The sequence below is a fragment of the Pan paniscus genome, chromosome 3 (genome assembly GCF_029289425.2).
Source record: "Pan paniscus chromosome 3, NHGRI_mPanPan1-v2.0_pri, whole genome shotgun sequence".
Classification (NCBI taxonomy): Eukaryota; Metazoa; Chordata; class Mammalia; order Primates; family Hominidae; genus Pan; species Pan paniscus.
Window position 1 is genome coordinate 11,735,931 of NC_073252.2, and position 20,098 is coordinate 11,756,028.

Genomic DNA, 20,098 nt, shown 5'->3' on the forward strand with positions numbered 1-20,098 from the left:
ATCCCCTAATGCTACCCCTCCCCCCTTCCCCCACCCACAACAGGCCCCGGTGTGTGATGTTTCCCTTCTTGTGTCCAAGTGTTCTCATTGTTCAATTCCCACCTATGAGTGAGAACATGCAGTGTTTGGTTTTTTGTCCTTGTGATAATTTGCTGAAAGTGATGGTTTCCAGCTTCATCCATGTCCCTACAAAGGACATGAACTCATCATTTTTTATGGCTGCATAGTATTCCATGGTGTATATGTGCCACATTTTCTTAATCCAGTCTATCATTGTTGGACATTTCGGTTGGTTCCAAGTCTTTGCTATTGTGAATAGTGCCACAATAAACATACGTGTGCATGTGTCTTTATAGCAGCATGATTTATAATCCTTTGGGTATATACCCAGTAATGGGATGGCTGGGTCAAATGGTATTTCTAGTTCTAGATCCCTGAGGAATCCCCACACTGTCTTCCACAAGGGTTGAACTAGTTTACAGTCCCACCAACAGTGTAAAAGTGTTCCTATTTCTCCACATCCTCTCCAGCACCTGTTGTTTCCTGACTTTTTAATGATTGCCATTCTAACTGGTGTGAGATGGTATCTCACTGTGGTTTTAATCTGCATTTCTCTGATGGCCAGTGATGATGAGCATTTTTTCATGTGTCTGTTGGCTGCATAAATGTCTTCTTTTGAGAAGTGTCTCTTCATATCCTTAGCCCACTTTTTGATGGGGTTGATGGTTTTTTTTCTTGTAAATTTGTTTGAGTTCTTTGTAGATTCTGGGTATTAGCCATTTGTCAGATAAGTAGATTGCAAAAATTTTCTCCCATTCTGTAGGTTGCCTGTTCACTCTGATGGTAGTTTCTTTTCCCGTGCAGAAGCTCTTTAGTTTAATTAGATGCCATTTGTCAATTTTGGCTTTTGTTGCCATTGCTTTTTGTGTTTTAGACATGAAGTCCTTGCCCATGCCTATGTCCTGAATGGTACTGCCTAGGTTTTCTTCTAGGGTTTTTATGGTTTTAGGTCTAACATTTAAGTCTTTAATCCATTTTGAATTAATTTTTGTATAAGCTATAAGGAAGGGATCCAGTTTCAGCTTTCTCCATATGGCTAGCCAATTTTCCCAGCACCATTTATTAAATAGGGAATCCTTTCCCCATTGCTTGTTTTTGTCAGGTTTGTCAAAGATCAGATAGTTGTAGATATGTGGTATTATTTCTGAGGGCTCTGTTCTGTTCCATTGGTCTATATCTCTGTTTTGGTACCAGTACCATGCTGTTTTGGTTACTGTAGCCTTGTAGTATAGTTTGAAGTCAGGTAGCATGATGCCTCCGGCTTTGTTCTTTCGGCTTAGGATTGACTTGGCGATGCGGGCTCTTTTTTGGTTCCATATGAACTTTAAAGTAGATTTTTCCAATTCTATGAAGAAAGCCATTGGTAGCTTGATGGGGATAGCGTTGAATCTATAAATTGCCTTGGGCAGTATGGCCATTTTCATGATACTGATTCTTCCTATCCATTAGCATGGAATGTTCTTCCATTTCTTTGTATCCTCTTTTATTTCCTTGAGCAGTGGTTTGTAGTTCTCCTTGAGGAGTTCCTTCACATCCCCTCTAAGTTGGATTCCTAGGTATTTTATCTCTTTGAAGCAATTGAGAATGGGAGTTCACTCATGATTTGGCTCTCTGTTTGTCTGTTATTGGTGTATAAGAATGCTTGTGATTTTTGCACATTGATTTTGTATCCTGAGACTTTGCTGAAGTTGCTTATCAGCTTAAGGAGATTTTCGGCTGAGTCGATGGGGTTTTCTAGATATACAATCATGTCATCTGCAAACAGGGACAATTTGACTTCCTCTTTTCCTAATTTAATACCCTTTATTTCTTTCTCCTGCCTGATTGCCCTGGCCAGAACTTTCAACACTATGTTGAATACGAGTGGTGAGAGAGGGCATCCCTGTCTTGTGCCAGTTTTCAAGGGGAATGCTTCCAGTTTTTGCCCATTCAGTATGATATTGGCTGTGGGTTTGTCATAACTAGCTCTTATTATTTTCAGATATGTCCCATCAATACCTAATTTATTGAGAGATTTTAGCATGAAGGGTTGTTGAATTTTGTCAAAGGCCTTTTCTGCATCTATTGAGATAATCATGGGGTTTTTGTCTTTGGTTCTGTTTATATGCTGGATTACATTTATTGATTTGCATATGTTGAACCAGCCTTGCATCCCAGGGATGAAGCTCACTTGATCATGGTGGATAAGCTTTTTGATGTGCTGCTGGATTCAGTTTGCCAATATTTTATTGCGGATGTTTGCATCGATGTTCATCAGGGATATTAGTCTAAAATTCTCTTTTTTTGTTGTGTCTCTGCTAGGCTTAGTTAAATATTCTTGTGTCTATGGAGAAATAGTAAGCGTCTGATTTAAGAAATGAAGCAAGGAGTACACAGGAGTCAACACAGTTGGGTTTGAGATGTGAGAGAGAAGCTGGATTGGATACTCTATATTTTTATCTGTTACATTGGTAATGGGTTCCTATGCTATATATTATTATTGGAGCCACTGGGTGTACATTGATGCCATTCACTAAGCCAACAAATAGAGGTAGAGTAGATTTAAAGGTAAATGTAATTGCTTTGTTGAACATGTTTTTGAGGAATGGGTAAAGTTAAAATAATTTGTAGGTAGTAGGGAATACAGGAATGAATCAATGAAGGCAGAACCACACTAGATACAGAAATTTGGAGGTCATTGAGAGAACATGATATTTACTAAAGCCTTGAGAGTATTGACAATTTCCCAGATAGAGCTCATTGAGCAAGAAGAGAAAGTGATCAAGACAGAATCTCAAAGAAACAATATCCAAGAGGTAGGTCAAAAGCAGGAGGAAAGTGAAGAATCTTGAACAATCTTGAGGCATAGAAAGAGAAATAAGGACCCATGGTATCCTAGAAATTAAAAGGAAGATGATAATAAAGAGTGAATGGTAAGAAGTGCTAATGTTGGGCATTGGACCTATTAATGACAAGAAAAACCAGACACATCCACTGCCCTCATGGAGCTTATAATCTAGTAGAGAGCTACACATAAATAGAATATTTTCACACACACATATGAAATTACTACTATGGTAAATGCCATGAATTTACAGTGTAGGCTGCTATAAGAGGCTGTAATGAGGAAGTCTGACTTCATTTGAAATATCAGTGCAAACCTCTCCAAGGAAGTACTGTTTGAACTGAAATCTAAAGGGATGAATTTGTCACCCACCCAGATTTGTATCTTGAGTCCTAGCCTGTAGTACTACAGAATGTGACTGTATTTGGAGATCGTGCGTCTAAAGAGGTAATTAAGTTAAAATGAGGTCATTAGCATGCTCCCTAATCTAATATGGCTGGTTTCCTTGTGAGAAGATCAGATCAGGACATGGATATACACAGATGGAAGACATTATAAAGACACAGAGAGAAAACATCTATCTAGAAGCCAAGGAGAAGGGCCTCAGAAGAAAGCAAACCTGCCTACACCTTGACCTCAGACTTCTAGCCTCCAGAAAACAAGTTATGTTGTTAAAGGCACCATCTTTGTTAGGGCCAAATTATGTTGTTAAAGCCACTTATCTTTGTTATGGCAGCTGTACCAAACAAATACAGGTAGGAATCCACCTACCAGTGTGGAAGGATGTAGCCAATGGGTATTTGATAGCTCCATGAATAGGACTTGAGGATGAACTGGATATTGGGAAACCAAGCTTGTTGTGTACAATAATATAGATCATGAATACACTTTACAGTGAGTGAAGGGGGAATTGGAAAGTTGAAGTGTGAATGAGAGGACTAAAGGCTAAGACAAAAAGTGTGGCAAGCAGATTCAAGTGGTCAATTCCACATGTTCCGCACCTTCTAGCTCCAGGCATTGGAGATGCATTCTATTTATACAATGGACAAAGATCTGCTCTCATGTAACTTAAAGATAGTTCAGGAAGCAGGGCATTATACAAGTAATTAAACTCATCATTATTTACTATTGTGTTAAATCTTTTAAAGAATACATATGAACTTTATGAAAGTATATATTCAGGTAGAAAGTAGATTGGGCTATTTGGGGAGTTATTGCTAAGGAAGATATTTAAAGTGGGATAAATTTGATGGTTGGGATAAAAATGCCATAGGAATGGGAGGGAAAAAAATTCAGGATAGTAGGAACACTCATAAGCAAAGTTAGGGTGTAGAGAGGCAGAGGCGTTTGTAAACACAAGTGTACTATGTCCAATGTCCCTGTGGGAAGGAAGGTCACCAAGACAGGCAGCAATGTCACTGACATTTGTCTCCATGGAGCTCAGCAGAAACAAGGCCTGCTCTGCTTTTCTGAACAGCATGTAGGCACCTTGCCATGCAGCTTGTCAGGGGACAGTCACGCAGTCCTGCTGAGCTGTGCCTTCCAGGGGCCTGGCTTCCTGTGGAGCTTCAGTGATGATACAGACAGTGGGATGCTCAGGCGGTTGGGAAAGCTGCGGCTCTCAGGGTTAGAGGGGCCATCTGGCAAGAATGTAGGATCACAGATGGGAAGTCTTAAAGTGACAGTGTTCATGTTTTCCACATGCATTTAATGAAAACTTGTTAGGTTACAAGCACTGTACTAGGTATGAGAAATCAGAGGGTCCCCAAGAGACACAAGGTGTTTGCTCTCTTTAGTAGGTTGTATTGTGTCCCTTCCCCCAAAAGATGTGTCTAAGTCCTAACCCCTGGTACCTGTAAATGTGAACTTACTTAGAAATAGTGTTTTGGGGCCGGATGTGGTGGCTCACGCCTGTAACCCTAGTACTTTGGGAGGCAGAGGTGGGCAGATGACAAGGTCAGGAGTTCGAGACCAGCCTGGCCAATATGGTGAAACCCTGTCTCTACTAAAAATACAGAAATGAGCCAGGCATGGTGGTGCACGCTTGTAGTACCAGCTACTTGGGAGGCTGAGGCAGAAGAATCGCTTGAACCCGGGAGGTGGAGGTTGGAGTGAGCCAAGATTGTGCCACTGCACTCTAGCCTGGGCATCAGAGTGTGAGACTCCATCTGAAAAAGAAAAATAAGAAGAAGAAGAGGGAGAAAAAAAGAAAGGAAATCGTGTTTTTGTAGATGGGATTAATTTAGAAATCTCAGGATTTAGATTTCCTGGATTTAGGATAGGCTGTAAATCCAGTAGCTGGTATCCTTACAAAAAAAAGGAGAGGGGATTTGAGACATAGACATATAGACACAGAGGAGAAGTTCAGGTGAGGGAGGTGGAGATTGTAGTGATGCATTGACAAGCCAGAGAATGCCAAGATTGCCCACAGCCACCAGAAGCTAGGAGTGAGGCATCGAACAGATTCTCCCTTGGAGCTTCCAGAAGAAACCAACCCTAATGACACCTTGATTTCAAACTTCTGGCGTCCAGAACTGTGAGACAAAATATTTCCACTGTTTTAAGCCCCCAAGTTTGTGATAGTTTGCTACAGCAGTCTAGGAAATGAAACATGAGGTTAATGTCAATCTTTTTTTTTTTTTTTTTTTTTCTGAGGGGTGTGGAGTTAGAGAACTAAGAAAGGCTTGATACAGCTTTCATGACTTCCATGGGGAAAGACAGTAACTAGGCAGAGGAAGAAAGGAATGAACATTCTTTGGTGAACCTACTGTATGCCAGATATTGTGCTGGGTATTTTACATGCAATAAGCTACTTAACTCTTACAACTCTAGGAAGTTTGTATTGTCATTCATGGTCTTCATATAAAACATTTCTGTCTCAAAGAGGTTACGTGATTTGTCCCAAGTCGCCCAGACGAAGCTAGAAAGCTCAGGCCATCAGGACCTCAGAGTTTGCATCCTTCTCTAGAAACATGCTGCGTTTTCCTACCTGCCAAGAAGAAGGCCTTGACTCAATGGACTCCAAATAAGATCCTGTATGTATGCCTCAGTTTCTTCATCAGGTAACTGAAGAGACTAGATAGCCAAAGCTTCCTTTCCCATCTAAAACAAAGGGTCTGCTTGAGTCCATGGAGCCCCAGAGCTTTCTTACTTAAACATTTCCTGCTCTGATCCATGTTCTTCATCCAGTATGCAAAATGAAACATGTTCATTCCCTCTCTTGCTCTTGGGGTTGTAATTCTTATCTTTATTGCTACCTCTGCAAGGAGGAGTAAATCATGATTTGTGTATTTTGTTGCCCTCCCCCCCACCTTTTTTTTTGCTCTCTCTTTCAAAGTTAATCAGGTTACTTCCATGTAATTTTTTACAAAGTAAATTTCCAACTACCTTTAACCACAAATTAGTCATCACATGGTGCTTTTCAGGGTTATATTAAGTCATTCGTCATAGATGCTGCCGATAATAGTTGGCTTAGGCTAAATGTTTCCTTGTTCAGAGTATTTATCACATCCTGTACCTGCCATGCCTGTGAAAATAAAAGGCAGGGAGGGTGTGAACTGGCTCACAGAGGGCATAAGAAAATGAGTATAAAGGAGCTAAGTAAACTGCAGAGGCCCCTGCAGTGGGGAGGTGGTTATTATTGGCATTAAGTCATCCTTTGGCAGGTTTTATTGCTGCAAGATGAAAGGGACAAAGAGGAAGTGTCTACAGGCTCACAAATACGCGGGAGCTGTGTAGGGAGAAGGTGGGCTTCCATGTCTGGGAAGCAATGCTTTCTAGCTGTGAACTTGGCAAATCACTTACCATCTCCCATCTCAGACTCCTCACAGGCAAAGTGTGAAATGGAAATTCCACCCCATGGGGCTATTGTGAGATTTGAATGAAATTGTGTCTATGAAACCCTAGCCTGGCCCAGAGCATTCAATTGAGTTTGAGGTCCTCTCATTCAAGGCAATTGGCTGGAAAGAAATCTCCACAGGATTCATTTGCACTGATCACATAATTCCTCATGTCCCATCATGGATCTTGGATAGGTCTGCAAGCTAGGGCCTCCTATCTGCCACATTGTGAGGTACTCCCTCACAATGGTACACAAGGGAGTACCATTTCAAAGGTACTCCCTTGGATGTGGAGTCTTCCACTGTGCTGTCATGGTCTCTCAACCTGGTCATGGCTAGTCTGGTTTGCTTCAGCAAGTAACTTTTGGCACAGGGTTTATATTCATGCTGTCTTAGCATCCGGTATTCACTGAAATGCTAGCTCTGACTTAATGATCGATCTTTATTAACCGACCTTCAGTGGAACATGTCAACAGTTTCCATCACACTGGAAATAGGATCCCAATAAATCACCAGCCCCTTGCCATGGTCCACATCCTTGATGACTCTGCCTCTCACTTCTCTTGCTCCCTTCCTTCTGCTTCACCAGCTCTAGCAACACAGGTCCTCCTGCTGTTTCTTGGTCCCCACTCCCACCGCAGCCCATGCACACACACTCCTATCCCCATGTGAAACTCTGTCTGTACACCTGCATAGTCTGTGCTTTCACCAGCTTCACCTATTTGCTCCAATGTCAACCCCAGAAGAAAGCCTTCCCTGATCATCCTGCTTAAAGTCACACAATCCCCTCCATAGCTATTCATCCTCTCACCTTTGTAAATTTGTTTTCACTGCCTTTTTTGGTTGTATTACATTAACTATGTATTTTGCCTGTATTCTCCCACTAGAATATGAATAATTTGATAGCAAGAATTTTCTCTGTTTTCCTCAGCCCTATATTCATATCCCTGGAAAAGTACTTGACATATATTATGCATATTATAAATATTTGTTGAGTGAAAGAATGCATAAACACACTGACTTTTATGAATAACTATGCCATGGTACTTGAATTAAAGGAGTCAGAGGCAAACATTTACTTAGCTAGGGGATGGTTCCTTCAATAATGTTTTTTTTCTTTGAATAGTAGCCACATCACTCTCAATTAGGTGGAGGTTATTTTTCCCATTCTACAGGTAAGAGGGAAGAAAGTGGTTCAGGGGTTAGGATATTCACAGAAAAGAATGGTACACAAAGCTGCTCAGTTTCTCTGGTGAACAGTAACTGTGCATTAAGGATTTGCTGATGAATGAACACTTAATTGTTTACATAATTGAGGCTAAAAAACTATACTTACTCCAATGATTGTTGTGTTTACTGCTGTTGTTTTTATTATCATCATTATCATATTATTAACATTATTAACATCATCATCGTTATTACCCCTTTAGCTCTTTCATTCTCAGTTTGGCAAATAAATTTGGATGGGTTCATTTCAAGGCCACCTGACTCTCCATAAGAAACCATATCACCCAGATCCATTTAATAAAGTGCAGTGATCATGCCCCCCTTCAGCTTCCTTGTGGTCACCTGTTTCTGTACTCTTTCTAGAATGAAGTAAAGATGGAAGGGGAACAGAACCTATTTGATGGCCGCCTCTAGTGGAGAGGGCCACCTCTAGTGGAGAGTTCACAAGTCGCAAAGTGAAAAGATCACTAGGAAAACTGTATTAGGCAATTCTCACAATGCTATAAAGGAATACTTGAGGTTTGGTCATTCATAAAGCAAAGAGGTTTGATGGGCTTATGGTTCTGCAGGCTGTACAAGCATGGCACCAGCATCTCCTTGGCTTCTGGGGAGTCCTCAGGGAGCTTTTCCTACTCATGGCTGAAGGTTGAAGAGGGAGGAGGCACATCACATGTTGAAAGCAGGAGAAAGAGAGAGAGTGGGGAGGGAGGGGAGGTGCCACACACTTAAACAACCAGGTCTCACAAGAACTCACTCACTATCAAAAGGACACCACCAAGCCATGGGGGATCTGTCCCCATGATCCAAACGCCTCCCACCAGGCCCCCCTTCCAAAACTGGGGATTACAATTCAACTTGAGATTTGGCAGGGACATATATTCAAACTATATCAAATGGTGACCAGCAAGGGCTGGCACTGTCCCAAGCAAACCTGGGCACATGGCCAACCTAAATAGAGAAGCATGAGATGGAGATCCAAAAGCATTGGCTTGGTAGTCAGGAAGATCTGAGTTCAAGTTCAGAGTCCCTGGACTTGTGACAGTGGACAAATGCCATAGCCTGCTCAAGGTGATATTAATAATAAAAATATAACTCATACTTTGCTTTGAGGATTAAATTAAACTGCCCATATAGAAAACCCTGTAGAGTGTCAGACTCATAGCTCATGCCAGGAAGAAATGTAGCTGCTATAGTTATGCAGCACTGGGTTCTCTGTTTATTTGAAGAGTGGAGGCTTTGAGAGGTTATGAGACTTGCTCGAGGTTACGCTGAGACAGATCTCATATAAGGGTCAAGACCTACAGACACTCCTTGCAGTTTTCTGTCCACCATAAAGTGCTGCTCTTCTGATGCATTCTTTATTACAAGCCACTAGTGCAGTACTTAGTATATTGGAGATGCTTCTAACATAAAAGATTCCATAATAGCAGCATCAAAATGCCATTTATAATATAACTCCCTTTTACTTTTTCAACAAAGTTTTAATAAGTGATTACTACATCCTAAGCCCTGAGTTATAGCTAGGGAATAAAATTATAATGAATAATAGATGATGCCCTTGCCTTCATGCAGCTTACACTCCCAGGTTTGTACACTGTAGATTGTATCAGATGCTAGTTTCTATACACGGCCCCTGAGACATGCAAATGAAGAGTGTTTGATTTACTACTTTTCAGTTCACTATTTTTATCCCAAGAGAAATTTTCATTTCAACTCTCCAGCCTTACCAGTATCACTGAACACAGAAAATTCTCGAACGCTTAACAAGGTGAAACACAGTTTCTTTCTTTTCATGAACACAAAACAATGTTTTTTTGGAATAATTTTTGGATACAACATCTTTTTTGTGTGTACAAACAGATTTTATGTTCTAAAGAAATGAACAACTAAGGCATGCGCATGAGAAGCTTTGTCTTCATATTTCATTTTTTTCATAAAAATATTTAGCTGTTGTCCAAGAAACCACACTGCTTCCTAATTAGCACTGAGCATTAGCTCTTAAGCTAACCACATAGGTCAGCTGATTTCAGATATAAGACAGCATAAATATAGTAGGCTGAACCTGCACATTCAAAACAAGATCAATTGGTCAACACGTATGTGGTAAGTGCCTATCACATGCAAGACAATGCTCTAGGTACTGATGCAGACAAGAGAGACATAATCTTTGCCCTCAAAGAGCTTACCTTCTAGAGAAAGAAACAGAAGTAGATATTCAACCAAAAATACATTACAAAGCTAATGTTAATTTTTAAAAAGTGTTATGAAAAAGATAAAATTGATCCATAAGTTAAACAGTGCCTGAGGGAGTTGCTGGGGATGAAAAGCTCCATAGAAATGTCATCTCATTTAAGCTCAACACAAATGTCATCTCAACATAAATGAGATGACATTTGTGTTGACTAAGTAACAAGAAGAAGGCAGTCATGTGAAGGTTTACAGAAGGCACTTCAAATAGAAGGAACAGCAGATACAAAGGTCCTGAAATGAGTGCACTTAGTATACTATTCCAAGGGCTGCAAGAGGGTCAGGGTGGTTGGAGCTTGGGATGAGAAAGAGAGTGGCCTGAGATGAAATTCATGACAGAAGCAGGGGCCACTTCATGAAGGGCCTTGTAGGGCATTGTAAAAGCCTAGGGCATGGTTTTACGCAGGGAAGCTTACACCGTCTGATTATAAGGCTCACTCAGGCATCTGTGTGCAGAGCTGCCTGTAAGACACGTGGGTGGAGATGAGGACCATCATCAAGATAATGGCACTTGATCTGGGGGATGGACTATGCTGACCTGGATTAGGATTTCAGTGGCAAAGATAATAGCAAAAGACCAGATTTGGGATGCTTTTTGGAAGAAGAGCTCATAGAACTTGCTGATGCACAGAACTAGGGTAAAGGAAAAGAAAAAAACAAATCAAGGATTCCTCCTAGTTTGGGGCCTTGATAACTGGTTGATGGTGGATTTTGGTGGGGACAGGGGTGGCATGGGTAAACAAGTGTTCCGTTTTAGACCAAACTAAGTTTTGGATCCCATTTGATTTCTAAGTGAAAATGCTGAATGGGAAGTTGAGCCTGGGACTCAGGGGAGTCATCAGGGCTAGAAATGCACATTTGAGAGTCTTACTGTATTGCTGGTATTTAAACAGAGGAAACTGCATAAAATCACCTAAGAAAAGAAATAAGGGAGAGTGGATAAGGGGTTTGGAGATAGAATCCAAGGAACACAAAACTTTAGAGATCTGTTGGGGCAGAAGAGACAGCATGAAAAAGTTAAAAAGAAAAGGTGATTTAAAAGGAAAACAATGTAGGCGACATATTCTTTCACAGATTTTTTTTCCCCAACTGATCCTTGTGAAATCTGATGTTTGTCTTGTTTGTCCTTGGTAGCTGGTTTGACATAACCCATCTCATTCCTATTCCACTCTCAGCTACTTCAATTCAGCATGTCTAGATATTCTGTTTCTGGCCTGTTTCCATTTTGACTGATATTCCTACAAATTGTGGGTCCTTCTCTGACCTGAGATCTACTTCTTAGATCCTCGATTTGGAGATTTCTGAGCTTCAGATACTTGTGGGTGCATTGTGGGTGCCAGAAGTAAGGCTTTCAAATGGAAAATTGGGAAAACAAAAACGAAAGCAAAATACTGTTTATGAAAATAGAAAAATCTCTCTACATGTATTCATTATGCATCCAACAGATAATGTTTCTGTGCATCCTTTGAGCAAATAGGAACCATGGTTTTAATGTTTGGGTGATGTCTCATAGGTGAAAAGCTATGGACCTCTGGCACAAATACCTGGAACAAAAGGTCTTATGGTATTTGTAGTAAATCTATATACTTATTAGCCCACGTTTCCCTTTTCTAGACTATAGGTATAGTCTCTCATAAAGCAGGGGTCATATGCTAATAATAACAATAATGATACATTAGCTAATATTAATTCACAGTTACCCCTATGTTAGGCACTGTGCAATGTATTTAATTTTCAAAACAGACTTATGAGGCAGGTGTTATTATTATCTTCATTTTTAGACAGTAAACTGAGGTTTATAAAGGCAAATTCATTCCCAAGATCATTTGGCAAGTAAAAGGCCAAGTTATTAGTTTAACTTAGTTTGACTTCAAGCCTTTACTTTAAGCCAGTGCTTAAACCAGTGTTAACATGCATATTCTGATCCCACAGGTCTGAGATAGAGCCTGATACTCTGCATTTCTATTGAGCTCCCAGGTGATGAGTATGCCACTGGTCCCAGGACCCCTCTCTGAGTAACCAGGCTCTCAGCCTCTGTGTTATAGTGTCCCCTCATGACCTGGAGAAATGCTTGCTGTGATGAGTATTGAGCAATTGCATACTGAGAGAATAAACATGGGGAGATGGGGCAACAGATAAGTCCTCCCATCTGCTCACAGAAACTCAGCATAAACAATGTTAGAGAATGAGAGCTTTGCCACATTGTGGGGCAGCCATAGAGTAATGAAGTGGGTCAGCCTGGGGTATGGGTTAGCCTGAGTTGAAAACACAGCATCTCAGGAAGTTCCAGATCAGCTTTCTTCATTAGGTTGTAAATTTTTGAGAGAGGGGAATATGTTATATTTCTTCTACATCTGTCGCAAAAGGTAGCAAAGTTTTTGGAACACAGAGACTGTTCAATGCATGCTCACTGCCTGCTTTTTCTTACCTCTCTCATGTATGTGCTGCTTCACTTATGAAAACTATTTTTCTATTTTCCAAGTCAAGACCCCCAGTGGAGAGATGAGCTCTAACAGTGAAGTTTACATGATCTCGATTTTTGGCAGTAGTTAACATGCGATCTCTAGCACCTATCTTTCCAGGTTTGAATCCAGCCCTGCCACTTGCTAGCTGTGTGACTTGGGGAAGTTATTTAACCTCTTTCTGCTTCAATTTTCTTGTCAGTAAAATGAGAAAGATAGTCCCTGACTTGATGGGGCTGTCCTGAGGTAAAATGAGTGTAAAGTAGTCAGAGAAGTGCCTAGCACTTAATGGATAGCTCCATACATGTTAGCTGTATTTATTATTAATTACAACCTAATAGTGACTGTATCAGTCGGAGTTTACCAAAGAAGCGGCACCTCTAGGATAGATGGATGGATAGAGATAATAAAGGAACGTGTTACAGGGAACTGGCCTTATATAATTGTGAAGCTGGTTAAGCAGTGTCTAAAGGCTGTCTCCACATCTGCTGGTGAAGCCTGAAGTCCAGAGCGGGGGAATTCTGGAGAGGAAGATCATGAATTTGCTGGTCCCCACAAGTATGAAATGGAGCCCCACAAAAATCTACTGAAGCCTGCGTCCATTCTTGTTGCCTCTGACTTTGGTAGTGGAAAGGGTGTCCTGCAAAAGCTAGGACCATTTATCACAGAGGTAAACGTACACCTGATCTGGGAATTAGATAAGCTGAAGGAGTGATCTAAGAGAAGGCAGAGAAATTGCAGACCTATAGCTGCTGCTTCATGCCAATGAAGTGAGTCAGCAGATCAGTAACAAAAACTATGAGCTACAAAATGGTTACTGCTTCTGTTCCAAAATCTTCCCAGAATCTTCCTTGTAGCCCATCCTAACTGGGAAAACACAAGATAGACAATCTGGAAAATGTAGTTGAACCCAGCTAAGTTGATAGATGGCAAAACTATTACAGTGATAGACTGAATTATGGTAGCTAATTTATTAATATACATGCCAATTCAAATCTTATCACTTGCAGTTTTAAAGATGAATTTGACTAATTTATTTGAATGTGAAGTTTTCTTGAAGATTAATGCTGAGGTCATGAGACCATGAATGGTCTTTTATTTATTCCCTCCTTCTTCTAGCTGAACACCCTCAAGGCAAATTAAATGAGTTTCATAAGCAGTCCAAGACCTGTGCAGCTGTTCCATGAAGTCATGAAGGACTTGAGATCTTCTAGCTCTCTGCTCCACCATCTTTAGCATGTGGTTCTTGTTATTGGGGTTGCAAAACAGTAACTGTGGCCCCAGGCATTGATTCCACACGCCAGAAAAAAGAAGGAAGCAATAAGGTAGAAAAATTCCAATGGTTGGGAAACAAAACTTTCCTACAAAAACAGCAAGAGACTCCAGCTGATGTCTCATTGGTCAGAACAGTATCAAGTATCTACCCTCAGCAACAAGGAAGGCTTGGAATTAGAGTTCAGGGGAGTTTTTTTTTTTTTTTTTTTTTCTTATGCACACATTATTGCTTCAAACAAAATTAGGGTTCTGTTTTTAAGGAAGAAGCTAAAAGAAATAGATATTGGAAAGGTAGATGGCACTAAAAACCAGAGAGGAAAAGGCCAGATGCAGGGGGATTAGCAAGAAGTTATTATTATATATAAAAAAGAGAAAGAGTGATGTCTTAGAGCATGGTGGTGTGGTAGAGGTGGTTGGAGGTGGCGGTGTCAGGATGCATTGGAATGTAGAGCAGATGGATTTGATTTGGCGGAGGACTGGGAAAAAAAGAAAAAAATAATTTGTAAGCCATCATTGACTTAGGATAATATTTGGATGTAATGCTGCCTGAATTAGTGACAATGTCACAGGACCCATAACTCCTTGCTTGACATTTACATTCTCAGCGATGCAGCTGGAGACAAAGAATGTCTGGGGGAAAAAAGGAATGGATATCTAGTAGTTTGGATCATTGAATTCTATAGGCTGGAATAGTGCGACCAAATATCGGTGGGTGTTTTGGCTATGCAATGGATAAAGTGTGATATAAAACTTTTTTAAAAAGTGAAGAAAACAGCTTTTAGGCTATGGTAAAATCCTTGCATCAGCTTTTACCACTTGTACTTGCAAAGGATCTAAATTCCCTGAACCTCAGCTTTCTCCTACCCAAGATAAGGAGATTGATATCTTTGTTATAGAGTTGTTCTGAGAATTACTTAAAATCTTAGGTAAAAATGGCTTATCTTTATCTCTCACTTCCTGGCCTGGGAAATAACCCTCTTTTTCGAAGCTCCTGGAAACTCCTCTATCAGATTCCCAAAATGATTTATAGGCAAACTGATGTCACAGAAAAGGCCAGACTTCAGCCTCAGACAGAAATGCTTTCAAAATATGCTTCTCATCAGTGATATGAGTGGCTTAACTTGTTTCAGCCATGGTTCTCAGAAATACAAAGCAGGGATAATGATACTTATGTCATGACCTTACTGAGAGGCCACAGCTTGTTGGGACAATTAAGTAAACTTAAATAAAATACAGCACACAAATTTGGTAGCCTGAGACCAGACACATGGCAGGCGCAGTTCAATGTTCATTTTCCTCCATTGAGATAAATAATGAGACATAGCATAGATACATTATTTAGTCTAAAGCTTTCAGGTTTTCTATGATGCTGGGTTTCTAACCAAGCCTGATTGCCAAATTTTGGTTAATCCTACTTTGCAGGGTTTTTTTTTCCCCAAGAAACTCTGCATCACAACTCATAAATCCTCTTGCCATGGCCGTGGCCCTTCGTGTCAAGGGATCTGGAGACCTTACGTGGAGAAAAAAACATGATATGATGTAGTCATTGTGCTCAACAGTGCACTGCAAATGTGATAAGTCCCAAAATAATATAAGCAAGACAATCTTCAGAAGAAGAAAAGAGATGCAGGGATTAGCTAGGAAAGAAGAGATGGATTTCCCTTGAGCCGAATTTCAGTGGTGAAATAAGGAGTCATGAAAATAGAGATATTGAACTTTAAATGACACACAAGGGACACCTCCCTGTTCAACCTGCTTCTCACTTAGGGCTGTCGGCATAAATCAGGGCTCAGACGGGTCTGCTAGGCAACAGGCTGGGTTCGGCGCCTGACAGGAAGACTGTCAGTGACTTCAGGCGTGCCTTACATTTAGAAAGCCTCCTGTCGTCTGACTAATCACAGAGCCTTTTTCTTGTGACTAATGGGTAGTTTTCTTTAATCTCCAGAAACCTCTGATCAATTAACTGCTATTTAAGCCAATCAAGGCAATTGAGATATGGGGTGTAATTAGCTTTCTGGAGGTTACACATAGCATCAGTCAGTAGAGAATCCTGAAGTGGAACTCAGAGCAGGGCTGGTGGATGTGGAAAGAGTAAAAACAAGTGGCATCAGAGTAGAAGGAAGATGTGAGCAGCCACCAGGAGATGAGGCATCCCCCCGACCCTGAGGGAAAAATAAGATACTCTTTTCCTATGGTTCCTTAGAGAACCAACTACACCTTTGAACAATAAACTTTTGTCTGTGTCAATGTTCTTCCTAAGACACTTACTTGTCTCATTTGTCTCTAGCGTAGAACCTGGCCTCATCAGCCCTCCACTTCACCTCATTGTGTGATTGTGAAAATCTAGTTGTGTATCACATGTGACAACTTGATGGCAAATATTTCGGTATCACACACATGAAGATGGTAGCCACGCACACATGAGGGTCAGTGATAAGCCATTATTATCATTGTTATTTGTTCCCAAATTCTACCACTGCAAACTCCTTGATATTACTGAAATGATGTATCTTTCTCTGTTTCTCTTCCCCTGATTAACTGCTAATAAATGACCAGCTGCCTCTTCTTTCAGCTTTTGGTGAAATTCTTTCAGCTTCTTTCAGCCCTGCCCTGCCCTCCTCTCCCATGTGCCCCCCAATCATCTTTGGCCTCTCTTTCCCAGAGTTTTTGGGATGCCGACAAGCTCCTGACTTTGTTGGTTTGCCTGCATGCAGTTTGCTTTTCTGTGAGAAGGAATGACAGTCACTCATAGGGAACCCTGGCTATTTTTTTTCATTTGTCCAAACATGAAGCACACTTGCTTCTCCAGGTGTGGCATTGCAGAAAGCCTGGGGGATGCTGTAGGTCTTGATGGTTTTGGTTGGTGTGTGAGTTTCCTATGGCTGCTGTAACCAATTACAGCAAATGTAGTGGCTTACAGTAACACATTTATTTTTTCTTACAGTTCTGGAGGTTAGAAGCTGAAATGGGCTGATATCAAGATCTCAGCACAACCATGCTACCTTTGAAACCATTAGCAGGAGTGTCCAATCTTTTGGCTTCCCTGGACCACATTAGAAGAAGAATTGTTTTGGGCCACATATAAGATACACTAACACCAACGATAGCTGATGAACTAAAAAAAAAAAAAAAAAAAAAAAAAAAAAAAAAAAATTTGAAACATTCTTATAATGTTTTAAGAAAATGTATGGGTCAGGTGCGGTGGCTGATGCCTGTAATCTCAGCACTTTGGGAGGCTGAGGTGGGCAGATCACCTGATGTCAGGAGTTTGAGACCAGCCTGGTCAACATGGTGAAATGTCATCTCTACTAAAAATACGAAAATTAGCTGGGTATGGTGGTGGGTGCCTTCAATCCCAGTTACTCAGGAGGCTGAGACAGGAAAATTGCTTGAATTGGGGATGTAGATTGCAGTGAGCCGAGAGATTGAGTCACTGCACTCTAGCCTGGGTGACAAGAGTGAAACTCTGTCTCAAAAAAAAAAAAAAAGAAAAAGAAAAAGAAAGAAAGAAAGAACAAAAAGTAAAAAAAACAAAAAAAAAAACAACAAAAAAAAGGAAAGCTTATGAATCTGTGTTGGCCCTCATTCAAAGCTGTTCTGGGCTCCATGTGGCCCACGGGCTGGGGTTAGACAATTTTGCTCTAGGAGGAGAACCCATTTCCTTGCCTGTTCCAGCTTCTTATGGCTGTCTCTGCCTCTTTGTTCATGGCTCCTTCCTCCATATTCAAAACCAGCAGTTTAGCATCTTCAAATCTCTAATTATGAGCTCCTGGTTTTGATTTTGTTTTGTTTTTGTTTGTTTGTTTTTGAGACAGAGTTTTGCTCTTGATGCCCAGGATGGAGTGTAATGGCATGATCTTGGCTCACTGCAACCTCTGCCTCCTTGGTTCAAGTGATTCTCCTCCCTCAGCCTCCCAAGTAGCTGAGATTACAGGCATGCACCAGCACACCCAGATAATTTTTTTTTTTAATAGAGATGGGGTTTCACCATGTTGGCCAGGCTGGTCTTGAACTCCTGACATCAGCGGATCCACCCACCTCAGCCTCCCAAAGGGTTGGGATTACAGGCTTGAGCCGCTGTGCCCCGCCTCCCCTTTTTTTCTTATAAGGACCCTTTGATTACATTCTGCCCACTCAGATAATCCAGGAGAATTTTCCCATCTCAGTATATTTACCTCAACCACATGTGCAAAGTACCTCTTGTTAAGTAAATTAACATATTCACAGGTTCTAGGGATTAGAGCATGAACATCTTTTGGGACCACAGGAGTCAAATGTTAAAGTAATTAAGAGTTGTTATAGGCTAAATTGCTTAACTCCCTGATGTGGTTTGGATTTGCGTTCCCACCCAAATCTCATGTTGAATTGTAAACCCCAGTGTTGGAGGTGGGTCCAGCTGGGAGGTGATTGGATGAAGCAGGTGGATTCTCTCCTTGCTATTTTGTGATAGTGAGGGAGTTCTCACAATACCTAGTTGTTTAAAAGCATGTAGCAGCTCCACCTTCATTCTCTTCCTCCAGCTCCGGCGGTGTAAGGCATGCCTTGCTTCCTCTTCACCTTCTGCCATGACTGTAAGTTTTCTGAGGCCTCCCCAGCCATGCTTCCTATACAGCCTGCAGAACTGTTAGCCAATTAAACCTCTTTTCTTTATAAAATACCCAGTCTCAGGTATTTTATTAAAGCAGTGTGAGAATATCCCCAAATTTATATGTTGAAGTACTAACCCCAGTATCTCAGACTGTGACTATATGAGGAGGTAGAATCTTTACAGAGGTAATCATGATAAACTGCAGTCATTTGGGTGGATCTTATTCAATATGAATGGTGTCTTTATTAAAAAAGGAAATTCGAACACAGCCATGTATAGACAGAGAATGATGTGTAGGCATAGGGAGGGGGCAGCCATCTGCAAGCTGAGGAGAGAGACCTGGAACAGATCCTTCCCTCACAGCCCCCAGAAGGAACCAACCCTGCTGACACCTTGAGGTCAAACTTCTATTCTCCAGAACGGTGAGAAATTAAATTTCTGTTGTTTAAGCCACCTAGTCTGTGGTACTTTGTTATGGCAGCCCTAGGAAACAAATGCAACAATCAACAGTTGGAAGTTTAGGCAAGAATAATTTATAATGTATTATTGTTCATTATATTTTGCTGAAATATTTACTTAATATCTGCATGGCCTTAAGAGTGATATAATGGAATTTGGGGATTCAGAGGGGAAGACTGGGAGGCAGGTGAGGAATAAAAGCCTACATATTGGGGTACAGTGTATACTGCTCAGGTCACTGGTAAACAGAAATCTCAAAAATCACTACTAAAGAGCCTATCCATGCAACCAAAAACCACCTGTAACCCCAAAACTATTGAAATAAAAATAAAAAATAAATATAACTATCTTCATGGCCTGAAAACCAGAGACATTTCCTGCATTATAAGAACTTGGCATTCTTGGCCCTTTGAATGACAGAGGCCAATTTTAGTATGTGTGTAATACACTATTAAGAGTTCTGGTTCTGAAATTAAACTTCTTGGCATGGTCACTTACTTGCTTCATCTCTCTGTGCTTCAGTTTATTTTCTGTAAAATGGGAAGAAGAAAGAAGGGAGATCAGTTTACTAGCTCATATGACTACCTTGCAGACTACTAACATATGCAAAGTATTTATACCAGAGCTTGACAACAATTATCACTGAATAAATGCTATCAATTATTATGGGTGGACTGCATGCTGGGTATAAAGATTGTAAAGTGCTGACAGTGCTATTGTTTGGACACACATTGTTAATCGTTATTAAAACAATCTCCAGTCTATCCTCTGACCTCCATATGGCCTCCTCCAATGCATTCTTTCACAGCCTCCAGAGAGCTTCTATAAGTCTGATCATGTCACATCTCCATTTAAAAATCTTCAAAAGCGCCCATGTTCTATAGGATATAATCCAACAAAAGCAGAGCCTATAAACTCCCCAGAATGTGGTCCCTCTCTCTCTTTTTCCCTATTCTCTCTGCTCTCACCCAAGAAGGACATTGAGGTATTTTTAAAGTGCTCCCACACGAGAGGGATTTTTGGCCTTTTAAAATTTGTCCTCTTTTGTTACTAATTTTTTTTTATACTTTAAGTTCTGGGGTACATGTGTAGAACATGCAGGTTTGTTACATAAGTA

General features: G+C 40.7%; 1 protein-coding gene across 1 annotated transcript in view; it reads left to right on the top strand.

Moving 5' to 3' along the window:
• LOC106634665 (histone H3.v1-like) overlaps positions 1–19,843 on the top strand; it is a 91,740-nt gene extending 71,897 nt beyond the window's left edge. The window contains exon 3 of the transcript XR_010111918.1: positions 16,879–19,843. The gene's annotated coding sequence lies outside the window, so the exon portion shown is untranslated. The remainder of the gene's footprint in view (positions 1–16,878) is intronic.
• Positions 19,844–20,098: the final 255 nt, after the last annotated feature.